A 13,536-nucleotide genomic window follows, 5' to 3' on the forward strand; every position below is an offset into this window, starting at 1 on the left:
GTGTTTTCCTTTTTTTTTCTTTCTGTTTCCTCTCTCATTGTTGCTGTTGTTTTGGTTTGGAGAGTGCTTTTTGGAAGTCTTAAAGGGGCAGGACAGGTCACTTAGACCAGAGGCAGGGAATCTGGGGATCTCTGGGACTCTAGCCCCCTGGGCAGCAGGGAGCACAGAGGCCCCTTACGGAGATAAATAGCCTCCCGGCCGGTCCCCCTCCAATGGGGCTCCACCATTTTGGAGGAACAGCCCCAGCCAGGCCAAGCCCACAGCAACAGCAGAGATAAACACCATAGCAACTGGGCAGGAAGCAGAAGCCCTGTCTGCGCACAGCTGCCCAGCACAAGCCACTAGAGGTCGCTATTCTCCCAGAAGAAGGCCACAAACCAACAAGAAGGGAAGCTCTTCCAGCGGTCACTTGTACCAGCTCTGCAAACTATCTCTATCAACATGAAAAGGCAAAACTACAGGCAGACAAAGATCACAGAGACAACACCTGAGAGGGAGACAGACCTAACTAGTTCACCTGAAAAAGAATTCAAAATAAAAATCATGAACATGCTGACAGAGATGCAGAGAAAAATGCAAGAGCAATGGGATGAGATGCAGAGAAAAATGCAAGAGCAGTGGGATGAGATGCAGAGAAAAATGCAAGAGCAGTGGGATGATGTCCGGAAGGAGATCACAGATGTCAGGAAGGAGATCACAGAAGTGAAACAATCCCTGGAAGGATTTATAAGCAGAATGGATAAGATGCAAGAGGCCATTGAAGGAATAGAAGCCAGAGAACAGGAACGTATAGAAGCTGACATAGAGAGAGATAAAAGGATCTCTAGGAATGAAACAACACTAAGAGAAATATGTGACCAAGCCAAAAGGAATAATATTTGTATTATAGGGATACCAGAAGAAGAAGAAAGAGGAAAAGGGATAGAAAGTCTCTTTGAAGAAATAATTGCTGAAAACTTCCCCAAACAGGGGAGGAAATAAACGAACAGACCATGGAATTACACAGAACTCCCAACAGAAAGGATCCAAGGAGGACAACACCAAGACACATAGTAATTAAAATGGCAAGGATCAAGGACAAGGAAAGAGTTTTAAAGGCAACTAGAGAGAAAAAGGTCACCTACAAAGGAAAACCCATCAGGCTAACATCAGACTTCTCGACAGAAACCCTACAGGCCAGAAGAGAATGGCATGATATACTTAATGCAATGAAACAGAAGGGCCTTGAACCAAGGATACTGTATCCAGCACGACTATCATTTAAATATGATGGCGGGATTAAACAATTCCCAGACAAGCAAAAGCTGAGGGAATTTGCTTCCCACAAACCACCTCTACAGGGCATCCTACAGGGACTGCTCTAGATGGGAGCACCCCTAAAAAAAGCACAGAACAAAACACACAACATATGAAGAATGGAGGAGGAGGAATAAGAAGGGAGAGAAGAAAAGAATCTCCAGACAGTGTATATAACAGCTCAATAAGCGAGCTAAGTTAGGCAGTAAGATACTAAAGAAGCTAACCTTGAACCTTTTGTAACCACGAATCTAAAGCCTGAAATGGCAATAAGTACATATCTCTCAATAGTCACCCTAAATGTAAATGGACTTAATGCACCAATCAAAAGACATAGAGTAATAGAATGGATAAAAAAGCAAGACCCATCTATATGCTGCTTACAAGAAACTCACCTTAAACCCAAAGATAAGCATAGACTAAAAGTCAAGGGATGTAAAAACATATTTCAAGCAAACAACAGTGAGAAGAACGCAGGGGTTGCAGTACTAATATCAGACAAAATAGACTTCAAAACAAAGAAAGTAACAAGAGATAAAGAAGGATACTACATAATGATAAAGGGCTCAGTCCAACAAGAGGATATAACCATTCTAAATACATATACGGGTGCACCAGCATATGTGAAGCAAATACTAACAGAACTAAAGAGGGAAATAGACTGCAATGCATTCATTGTAGGAGACTTCAACACACCACTCACCCCAAAGGATAGATCCACCAGGCAGAAAATAAGTAAAGACACACAGGCACTGAACTAGAACAGATGGACCTAATAGACATCTATAGAACTCTACCTCCAAAAGCAACAGGATATACGTTCTTCTCTAGTGCACATGGAACATTCTCCAGAATAGACCACATACTAGCTCACAAAAAGAGCCTCAGTAAATTCCAAAATATTGAAATTCTACCAACCAATTTTTCAGACCACAAAGGTATGAAAGTAGAAATAAATTCTACAAAGAAAACAAAAAGTCTCACAAACACATGGAGGCTTAACAACATGCTACTAAATAATCAATGGATCAATGAACAAATCAAAATAGAGATCAAGGAATATATAGAAACAAATGACAACAACAACACTAAGCCCCAACTTCTGTGGGATGCAGCGAAAGCAGTCTTAAGAGGAAAGTATATAGCAATCCAGACACACTTGAAGAAGGAAGAACAATCCCAAATGAATAGTCTAACATCACAATTATTAAAACTGGAAAAAGAAGAACAAATGAGGCCTAAAGTCAGCAGAAGGAGGGACATAATAAAGATCAGAGAAGAAATAAACAAAATTGAGAAGAATAAAACAATAGCAAAAATCAATGAAACCAAGAGCTGGTTCTTCGAGAAAATAAACAAAATAGATAAGCCTCTAGCCCAACTTATTAAGAGAAAAAGAGAGTCAACACAAATCAACATAATCAGAAATGAGAATGGAAAAATCACGACAGACTCCACAGAAATACAAAGAATTATTAAAGACTAGTATGAAAACCTATATGCCAACAAGCTGGAAAACCTAGAAGAAATGGACAACTTCCTAGAAAAATACAACCTCCCAAGACTGACCAAGGAAGAAACACAAAAGTTAAACAAACCAATTACGAGCAAAGAAATTGAAACAGTAATCAAAAAACTTCCCAAGAACAAAACCCGGGGCCGGACGGATTTACCTCGGAATTTTATCAGACACACAGAGAAGACATAATACCCATTCTCCTTAAAGTGTTCCACAAAATAGAAAAAGAGGGAATACTCCCAAACTCATTCTATGAGGCCAACATCACCCTAATACCAAAACCAGGCAAAGACCCCACCAAAAAAGAAAATTACAGACCAATATCCCTGATGAATGTAGATGCAAAAATACTCAATAAAATATTAGCAAACAGACTTCAACAGTATATCAAAAGGATCATACACCATGACCAAGTGGGGTTCATCCCAGGGATGCAAGGATGATACAACATTCGAAAATCCATCAACATCATCCACCACATCAACAAAAAGAAAGACAAAAACCACATGATCATCTCCATAGATGCTGAAAATGCATTTGACAAAATTCAACATCCATTCATGAGAAAAACTCTCAGCAAAATGGGAATAGAGGGCAAGTACCTCAACATAATAAAGGCCATCTATGATAAACCCACAGCCAGCATTATACTGAACAGCGAGAAACTGAAAGCATTTTCTCTGAGATCGGGAACCAGACAGGGATGCCCACTCTTCCCACTGTTATTTAACATAGTACTGGAGGTCCTAGCCACGGCAATCAGACAAAACAAAGAAACACAAGGAATCCAGATTGGTAAAGAAGTTAAACTGTCACTATTTGCAGATGATATGATACTGTACATAAAAAACCCTAAAGACTCCACTCCAAAACTACTAGAACTGATATTGGATTAAAGCAAAGTTGCAGGATACAAAATTAACACACAGAAATCTGTAGCTTTCCTATACACTAACAACGAATCAATAGAAAGAGAAATCAGGAAAACAATTCCATTCACCATTGCATCAAAAAGAATAAAATACCTAGGAATAAACCTAACCAAAGAAGTGAAAGAGTTATACTCTGAAAACTACAAGTCACTCTTAAGAGAAATTGAAGGGGACACTAATAAATGGAAACTCATCCCATGCTCATGGCTAGGAAGAATTAATATCGTCAAAATGGCCATCCTGCCCAAAGCAATATACAGATTTGATGCAATCCCTCTCAAATTACCAGCAACATTCTTCAATGAATTGGAACAAATAATTCAAAAATTCATATGGAAATACCAAAGACCCCGAATAGCCAAAGCAATCCTGAAAAAGAAGAATAATGTAGGGGGGATCTCACTCCCCAACTTCAAGCTCTACTACAAAGCCATAGTAATCAAGACAATTTGGTACTGGCACAAGAACAGAGCCACAGACCAGTGGAACAGATTAGAGACCCAGAAATTAACCCAAACATATATGGTCAATTAATATTTGATAAAGGAGCCATGGACATACAATGGCAAAATGACAGTCTCTTCAACAGATGGTGCTGGCAAAACTGGACAGCTACATGTAGGAGAATGAAACTGGACCATTGTCTAACCCCATATACAAAGTTAAACTCAAAATGGATCAAAGACCTGAATGTAAGTCATGAAACCATTAAACTCTTGGAAAAAAACATAGGCAAAAACCTCTTAGACATAAACATGAGTGACCTCTTCTTGAACATATCTCCCCGGGCAAGGAAAACAACAGCAAAAATGAGCAAGTGGGACTACATTAAGCTGAAAAGCTTCTGTACAGCGAAAGACACCATCAATAGAACAAAAAGGAACCCTACAGTATGGGAGAATATATTTGAAAATGACACATCCAATAAAGGCTTGACGTCCACAATATATAAAGAGCTCACACGCCTCAACAAACAAAAAACAAATATCCCAATTAAAAAATGAGCAGGGGAACTGAACAGACAGTTCTCCAAAAAAGAAATACAGATGGCCAAGAGACACATGAAAAGATGCTCCACATCGCTAATTATCAGAGAAATGCAAATTAAAACTACAATGAGGTATCACCTCACACCAGTAAGGATAGCTGCCATCCAAAAGACAAACAACAACAAATGTTGGCGAGGCTGTGGAGAAAGGGGAACCCTCCTACACTGCTGGTGGGAATGTAAATTAGTTCAACCATTGTGGAAAGCAGTATGGAGGTTCATCAAAATGCTCAAAACAGACCTACCATTTGACCCAGGAATTCCACTCCTAGGAATTTACCCTAAGAACGCAGCAATCAAGTTTGAGAAAGGCAGATGCACCCCTATGTTTATCGCAGCACTATTTACAATAGCCAAGAATTGGAAGCAACCTAAATGTCCATTGGTAGATGAATGGATAAAGAAGATGTGGTACATATACACAATGGAATACTACTCAGCCATAAGAAGTGGAAAAATCCAACCATTTGCAGCAACATGCATGGAGCTGGAGAGTATTATGCTCAGTGAAATAAGCCAAGCGGAGAAATAGAAATACCAAATGATTTCACTCATCTGAGGAGTATAGGAACAAAGGAAAAACTGAAGGAACAAAACAGCAGTGGAATTACAGAACCCAAAAATGGACTAACAGGTACCAAAGGGAAAGGAACTGGGGAGGGACTAGGGGGGGGAAGATGAAGGGGGGTATTAAGATTAGCATGCATGGGGGGGAGGGAGAAAGGGGCGGGTGGGCTGCACAACACAGAGAGGACACGTAGTGACTCTACAACATTTTGCTAAGCTGATGGACAGTAACTGTAATGTGGTTGTTAGGGGGGACCTGATATAGGGGAGAGCATAGTAAACATAGTATTCTTCATGTAAGTGTAGATTAAAAATTAAAAAGAAATAGAAAATAAAAAAAAAGAAAGAAAGAAAGAAAAGGGGGATTACTCCTTGACAGGATAAATCTATTGGTAAATCAAAGATCAACGCATGCTTTAAATATCCTTAATGTTGATCACTTAAAGGGTGTCAGATGATCAGCTATGGAGGTACTCTTTTCTGATAATATTCCTTTCTCTTAATTAAAAAAACAAAAATAAAGTAGTTACTGTGTGCTGACCTCCAATGAGTTCTGCACAGAGGTATAGAGGGCATGTCAAAGTGTGGGAAAAGGGTCTGTTTGTTTCTATGCAGAAGACCAAGGCCTAGCTTGGATACCCAGAAAATGAACTAAGATACGATATGAGGAGGAGCTTCCGGCATCAGCACTCTCTGGAGGACTTGTGCCGGGGGATGATCATCAAAAAGCCTCCACAGGGATCCGGACGATGCTGCGGTTGTGGCTGCATCCAGCCCACCGTCTCCTAGACTTGCCATAGGAATGAGGAGGGAGATGTCTAGGCTGGCATGTGCATACAGTGAGACAACGAATTTGACCGGATCTGTACTGTTGGAACTCAACCAGGAGTTGGGAGGGGTGCAAGTTGTAGCACTCCAAAATCTCATGACTATAGACTATCTATGGTTAAAAGAACATATGGGATGTGAACACATCCCAGAAATGGGCTGCTTTAATTTGTCTGATGGTTCAAGTACAGTTGGACAATATCCATCATATCATAGATAAATTTTCACAAATGCCTAGGGTGCCTAAATGGTTTTCTTGGCTTCACTGGAGATGGATGGTAATTATAGATTTGCTTTGTTTATGTCACCATATTCCTATTATGTTAATATGTGTGTGCAAATTAGTTAGTAGTTTAAAACCTATACATACTTTAGGTACTATACAAGAAGATATGTCAAAGAAATAATCAATCCTCCCATGTTTCCTTCATATGCTACATCTATAGCTTTTCTTCTTCCTTCCTAATTACAACCCTTAAATAGAATTCGTGCCTCATATCGAATTTACCGAGTATCATAATTCCTCCAGGTGGTAAAGATACCTCGAGACAAGTGCTGGGCATAGAAGCCACAGGGCATAAATCTGCAAAGAAGTAAAAAGCTAACCTTTGCAAACAATATGGCTTCTCTCTCACTTACCAACTTGACATTTCCCTGTATGGCCCCGGAAGATGACTGGTTAGCCAGAGACGGGTAAGATTCCTCAAGGGAGGAACAACCTAAGACAGGCACAGTCGCAGGGGGGCCATCAGGTGAGAATTTGGGGATCAACAGAGGTGAGGCTCAGAACCTCACCCCCCCTGCTTTGAGAGAAATCTTCTGCATCCGTGGATGTCTTGCTGCCCTTGTCTAGCCTGGATTAATACTTAGTCCATAGGCACACACCTGATCATCTGATCATCTACATTTGCCTTCTTACAGCACTAAACTATGTTTTCTACCTTTATCTTGCATCTACCTACCACTTCAGCATTTTATTAAAAATAAAAATAATAATAATAATAGGAGAAATGTGGGATCAACATATAAATCAAGTACAAAAATCAAACGAATATTCATATTTGACCTGATTGTTTATAGGTCATAATGCATGATCAAAACCGAAAGTTTCTGTGATGACTGCCCTTGTACTGTTCACCATGTAAGAATTTATTCACTATGTAAGAATTCGTTCACCATGTAAGAACTTGTTCGTTATGCTTCAGAAGATTGGAGACTGACAAGAATTAGGCTTGAGATGGATTAATGATTGTACATTGAGCGTTGACCCTCTGAATTCTATTGTTGTTAACAACCATTTGATCAATAAATATGAGAGATGCCCTCTCAAAAAAAAAATGTGATGCCAAAATGCCATGTAAAATATGTAAACTCTAAAATGCAAAAAAAGTATATGTTTTATGGATGCTGATTGAAGTTATGAAAAACAGGAATAATGGATCAGAGTTCAGGTTGTGGTTCCCATGAGGAAAGGAATTTTGCATATGGAAAAATAAGTATGTGTTATTTTATTACTTTAGAAACAACAACCACAAATAAGGCAAGATATTTAATTTAATGGCTCTTAGTGGTGAATAACCAGAAGTTTTTTCTCTGTACTTTTTGTATGCTTGAAATATTTTCTATTCAGTGACTAAAGCTTTCATATTTGTGTCATTTTAAAACTTATCTTAAGTGAACCATGATTTAGAGGTATTGTTAGCAAATTACTTGATTTTTGGAACTTTATTTGTGTCGATACATTTAGTTCTCATTCATTCCTTTTAATTGCTGTACATTTTATCATATGACCATGGGAAATGAGCATTAATAATTGCTGTTCATTATATTAACCCATGGAATCTCCTAACTTTGTACCTTTCTGGAGCCATAAAATCGGGAGTCCTTAGTTTTGGAATGGTCTTTTAAAGCCATGAATCTGGACGCTATTGCACGTAGGTAAAGGTAGCGAGAGCAGAGCAGAGATCTGGGGAGGGAGCGTGGACATCCTCCAGTGCTTGGGGTTTGGGAAGGTGATGAAAATGCATGGTGGGAAAACGGGAAATACTAGTCAGTGAAATAGGAGGGAAACCACACAGGGTGCAGCACTGTCACCCAAGTGAAGACAGTTTATAAATAAGCAATATAAACTGAATCAGTCCTGTAGACAAGGCAATTCAAAGAAGGATGCATCATTACAATCAGGAGTTAACAAGGTAGAGAACCTCAGCAGCTCTACAGTGTGGGTTCTGTGGAATGTTCGAGACTGCATCTAGGTTGGAATGGCCTCAGAAGAAATGGGAGGATACTGGGGAGTGTGAATCCAGCGGTCTGTTCTGACGAGTTTTGTTGTAAGAGGAAAGGAGAAAGGAGGCACTAGCGAGGGTAGGATGAGGTGTCATGAGAAGGTGTTTTTTTAAGAGATGGATTGCTTTCTATTAGTTCTTCATAGAAATATGTTCAGTTGTGTGTCCCCTTGATCATGAGCTATACATCCTCTTGTGCTTAGAACTCACAGACTCTGTCTACTTTAGGACATAGTTCTGCTCATTCTTCCCTCTCTCTCCTGCATCACTGATTTCCCTCCCCTCATTGATTAGAGCATTTCCAAGAGCTTCTAATATCTACAGGGTGTTCTCTGAACAGTGTGGAAAGAAAACCCTATCATAAGCTTGAGGCAGGGCATCCACAATGCGAATGAACAGGGAGAGTAGAATCAGCAGGCTACAGGGAGGGCTGGGGGGACTAATGGTGATGATGATGACGTACGTGGTAGATAACAAAAGGCCACATACCGGTCATACATAAACCACTGGCTCAAGAATAAAGTTTTCCAAGCCCACAAAATCTGGTAAAAAGCAGAGCTGCATGAGGCAGTCTGTGAACTGCTGGGCTTGCTTGGTCTGTGGATGTGCCCCAGCATCCTGGGGGCTGGAGTGGAGGTGAAACACAAATCAGCAAAGGACAGGTGGGAAATGAAGAAGTACATGAGTGTATGGAGTTGAGGTTCAGGTTCCCAAGTACAGTGACCAGTTATATGGTCAGAAAGAGTGATGTTCGGAATCCCCTGAATGATCCAGGAAGAGGAATTAAGCTAACTTGTTTGGTTTTATCAGTCCATGTTGTTGATGAGGCAAGTGGAAAAAAATATAGGTGATAGACTCAATAATTGATGTAAAATTTCCCTTAATTTAGAAAACCCTCACATTTTAATCTGAAATACATACTGTGAGACACGCTCTTTGGCATTTTCCTCTCTCAGCATCACACCCTACCTTCTTTTATTTGTATAGTCCTGTGTGCTAGTCTACAATCATCTCACTTTTATTTAAAGAATATTTACTCTTTGCCCACATCATGCCAACTTGTTGAAATTAAGGGAAAAAAACCAATAGATGGCTCTTGCCTTGAGTAACATCTCAAGGCTTCAAACTACCTGGAATACAAATGCCAAAACATAGCAAATCCAGACTTTAGCCCAGTTGGTCTCCACTGTGCCTTGCATCAGCATCAGTTAGCGGACCTGATAAATCCGATTGCTGGGCTCCACGTTCAGAGGAGCAGATCTAGGAGTTTGGGCATGAGCTGAAAAAGTGTCCTTTCTAACAATTCCCATGTGCTCATGCTGGTCTGGAGACCCCACACCGACGGGAGGAATGGATGACCAAGTAAGTACAGGTGGGAATAGACACAGGGCGTCTCCAGGGCGGACGGGTAGTGTCACCAGTGCTCTGCAGGCTGGGCTGCGTGGGAGTTTAGGATCATGAGTCAAGTGATCCTCTGCATCATCAATGGACTTCCAAATCCTGTCCTTTCAATTCCCCATTAAAGGTCAGTATTCCTTCATTTGGCTTCATATCTCCTGGTATAATTTTCTAATTAATAATATTAACAACAAGCATAATTATAAATGGAATAACTATAGTAAGCTGCTTCTACCACCACCACTTCTAATACTTAATGTAGCTCTATTAGCAGGCATAGTTCTCAGACCACTGCTATTATTAATTTTATTCTTCAACTGACCTATGAGATCAGTATATCCATCAACACCCATTTACTCTTGACTTCAATTCACATAAAGGGAAAGATAGAGTGAGTGAGGTTACGGGCACATGGGCACATTGAGACCTGGCATCTGACATGTGATTTGGCAGTGAGGGGATCTGATTCACACAGCCAGACTTTCAAGCTGAGCATCTATCACTACATGATATAACCTGGAAGTAGTGCAGAATAACGAATCCAGAAAGGTAAATCAGAGTCCATCACCTGCCTCTTGATAACTTCCACTTGAAAAAAAACACAAATGCTTCCCCTACTCTCCAGGATTTTCAGTTCCCAAACCATGCAGGTAGGTGGTAGTCAGGGACAACCTCAAAACAGGGCCCACACTCAGAACCAGAGATTATGTTTAAATATCATGGTGTCACGGCTGTGATTTTGATGAAACATTCATTTCTCCCAATTACTCAAAGATTAAAACACTTTTATTCCGAGGTGATTTGTAATGTATCTATTTTTTTTCCAAAACGAAGGAGTGGACTGGATAAAAGATGAAATGCTCACGTGCATTTGACAAATAGAAAAAGTAAAGCAGTGATTGGTTAGTGTATCCTAAGCTGAACCCTAGCTTGCTGAAGACAATGTCTCACACACAAGTAAGTATCCAGGTTGTTGTTGTACCTGCTCTGGTATGAAGACAGGAAGATTTCAAAGAGACAAAGAGGAGAATTTGGGTCCCTGCAGATAATGCAGAATAAGATCATCCTCTGAAAGACCGTATGTAATTCCACCTAACTAACTTTCATCTCTTTAATATCTATTATTAACAAGTCGGAGAAAATAGGATGTGGACATTGCATTTTAAAGGCCACTACTCATCCCATCACAGAGATATCTTCTGGTTAACTTTACGGAAAATTCGGACATCATCAGGCTCAAGGGAGGACAGTTTTCCATCTGCGGGTATCATGTCTTGATACAACATCTCCATGTGGAACCACAACTTGATAACCCTGAGGAGAACCAGTCCTAGAACCAAAAAAGATGCAAGAGGTCTGAAGGTATCCCTGCTCCCCTTGTCCTGTACATTCCCTTCTACTGAATCCTTGCAATGACAGATAACTCTATGGTTTGGGGATACTGGAGTCAGATACCCTTGCTCTTAGAAATGAAGGCATTCTCACTGATGAAGCTCATGTATCTCACAAACTTCTCAAAGTAGTGAGAAAACCTATTCAGCAAACTGCATAAAATGATACTCAGTGTGGTCCATACTCATGTTCCTCAGAGGGATACCAGTGATCAGGCTGCTAACTCAACACGTCAGCTTCGTTCCTCCACTACAGACCAGACTCTGGGGTGCAGCTGACATGGCCCCACCCAGAGTTCAGGTGGATGCTAGACTCTAGATATGTCCACAGCCTCTCTTCAATCTTTTCTTGGCCCATTGACCTTCTGCAACGTTCCTACTTCTCAGAATGATCCACAAAATAAAATCAAACCCTAAAATAGGGACCCTTACTTCAGCCTCTGCTTCAGTGGAAACTGAGAAAAGAAACTGAGTTTAGAGAATTGAAAACATGTGTCAAATATCATATTGATAGATAAAAGGCAGACTCAGGATTCATCTCCAGGTGATATTCATTTGCTATTATGTTTTCTAGGCTTTTAAGAAAAATTTGGAGATGGAAGAAGCAAACACTGTGGATCTCCCAGTATTATGACATTGCCTCGTTCTAGAAACCCAAGTCCAGAGGAGATGGCAGAATCACAGGGCAGGTACCTCACTGATGAGTTTCCTCAGCGCCCCCTTCATGTCCCTGTTCCTCAGGCTGTAGATGAAGGGGTTCACCATTTGTGGGAACACAGTGTACATCACTGAAGCCACTACAGCCTTCCTGGAAGAGTCAGTAACTGCAGAAAAATGTACACTCTGAAACCTGTCCCATAGAACAAGGAGACAACTGACAAGTGGGATCCACAGGTGCAAAAAGCTTTACACTTTTCCTCCGCTGATGATATTCTCAAAACGCAGGAGACAATTTGAATATAAGATAAAATTATCCCAGAGACAGGAACACCCCCAAAGGGGCCAGCCACAAAAGATAAAACGATATTATTGATGAAGGTATACGAACAGGCCAAGTTGATGACCTGAGCAAGTTCACAGAGGAAGTGGGGGATTTCCCTGTTTGTGCAGAAGGACAGATGCAGCGCCATCAGACCGTGGAGCAGGGCATCCCCAAGGCTAAGGAGCAGGGAGAGCAGAATCAGCAGGGCACAGAGCCGGGGGGTCATGATGACCGTGTACCTCAAGGGGTGACAGATGGCCACATAGCGGTCATAGGCCATTGCTGCAAGGAGACAATTTTCAAAACTAACAAAGACTACAACAAAGCCAGCCTGGGTGAGACAGCCTGTGTATGGGATGTGCTGACTCTGCGCTTGGATGTTCACCAGCATCTTTGGGATCGTGGTTGTGTTTAAACAGATGTCATTAAAGGACAGGTGGGAGAGGAGGAAGTACATGGGGGTGTGGAGGTGGGGGTCAGAGCAGATGGCCAGGATGATGAGCAGGTTCCCCAGGACGCTGACCAGGTACACGGACAGGAACAGGCTGTAGATGAAGGGCTGAAGTTCTGGATCCTCTGTCAGTCCCAGAAGAAGGAAATCGGGAACTCCTGTGTGATTTTTTGGTTCCATGGTATTTATGAATCTGATGGAAAAGGAAGTGTAAAGGAAAAGAAGTGAACAGTCCCCAGCTAAGCAGGAGCATCAGTTGGGAACTTTGTGGAAATGAGCAGAGGTGGTAGCACTCCAGGCTTACTGTGGATACATCCTGGGGAAGGACCAGGCACTTATAACTTAACAATCCCTCCAGAGGCTTTGAAATATCCTAAAGTTTGGGGTCCAGTACTTAAAATAAAGCACTAAAGCTGTATATGTTGTGAGCCCTAGTGAATTCACATCATTCCCTCCTCTAATTTCTCCCCCCATAACCAACTTGTACACCTTGTCCTCCATCCACTCCCTTTATTGTCCCTTATTTTTACTGATCACCAACTCTGGGCCACACCTTGTACCAAAGTGCTGAGACTGAAAGAATAACACGTGGGTTTCCTTCAAATATATTTCCAGCCTCCAAGAAAGAGGAAGAGTTCAATTAAGCTATCCAACATATCTTGCAGGGTATGGCACCCAAACTTTGGCATGCCTCAGAATCACCTGAAAGGCTTGCTAAATTCCACATGTGTCAGACCATGTTGCCACCGCACTCCTTCATTGGGAAATGTGGATAAGGACAGGTCACATCCTGTACATGACATACGTAGTGCATGGCAAATTAATTTTAATTAGCAGAG

The 13,536-nt window shown here is 41.1% G+C and overlaps 1 pseudogene; it reads right to left on the reverse strand.

The window, feature by feature from the left end:
• Positions 1-11,942: 11,942 nt before the first annotated feature.
• On the reverse strand, positions 11,943-12,880 carry LOC118970682 (olfactory receptor 7G2-like; annotated as a pseudogene).
• Between the last annotated feature and the right edge of the window lie 656 nt (positions 12,881-13,536).

Source organism: Manis javanica, chromosome 13 (genome assembly GCF_040802235.1).
Source record: "Manis javanica isolate MJ-LG chromosome 13, MJ_LKY, whole genome shotgun sequence".
Lineage (NCBI taxonomy): Eukaryota > Metazoa > Chordata > Mammalia > Pholidota > Manidae > Manis > Manis javanica.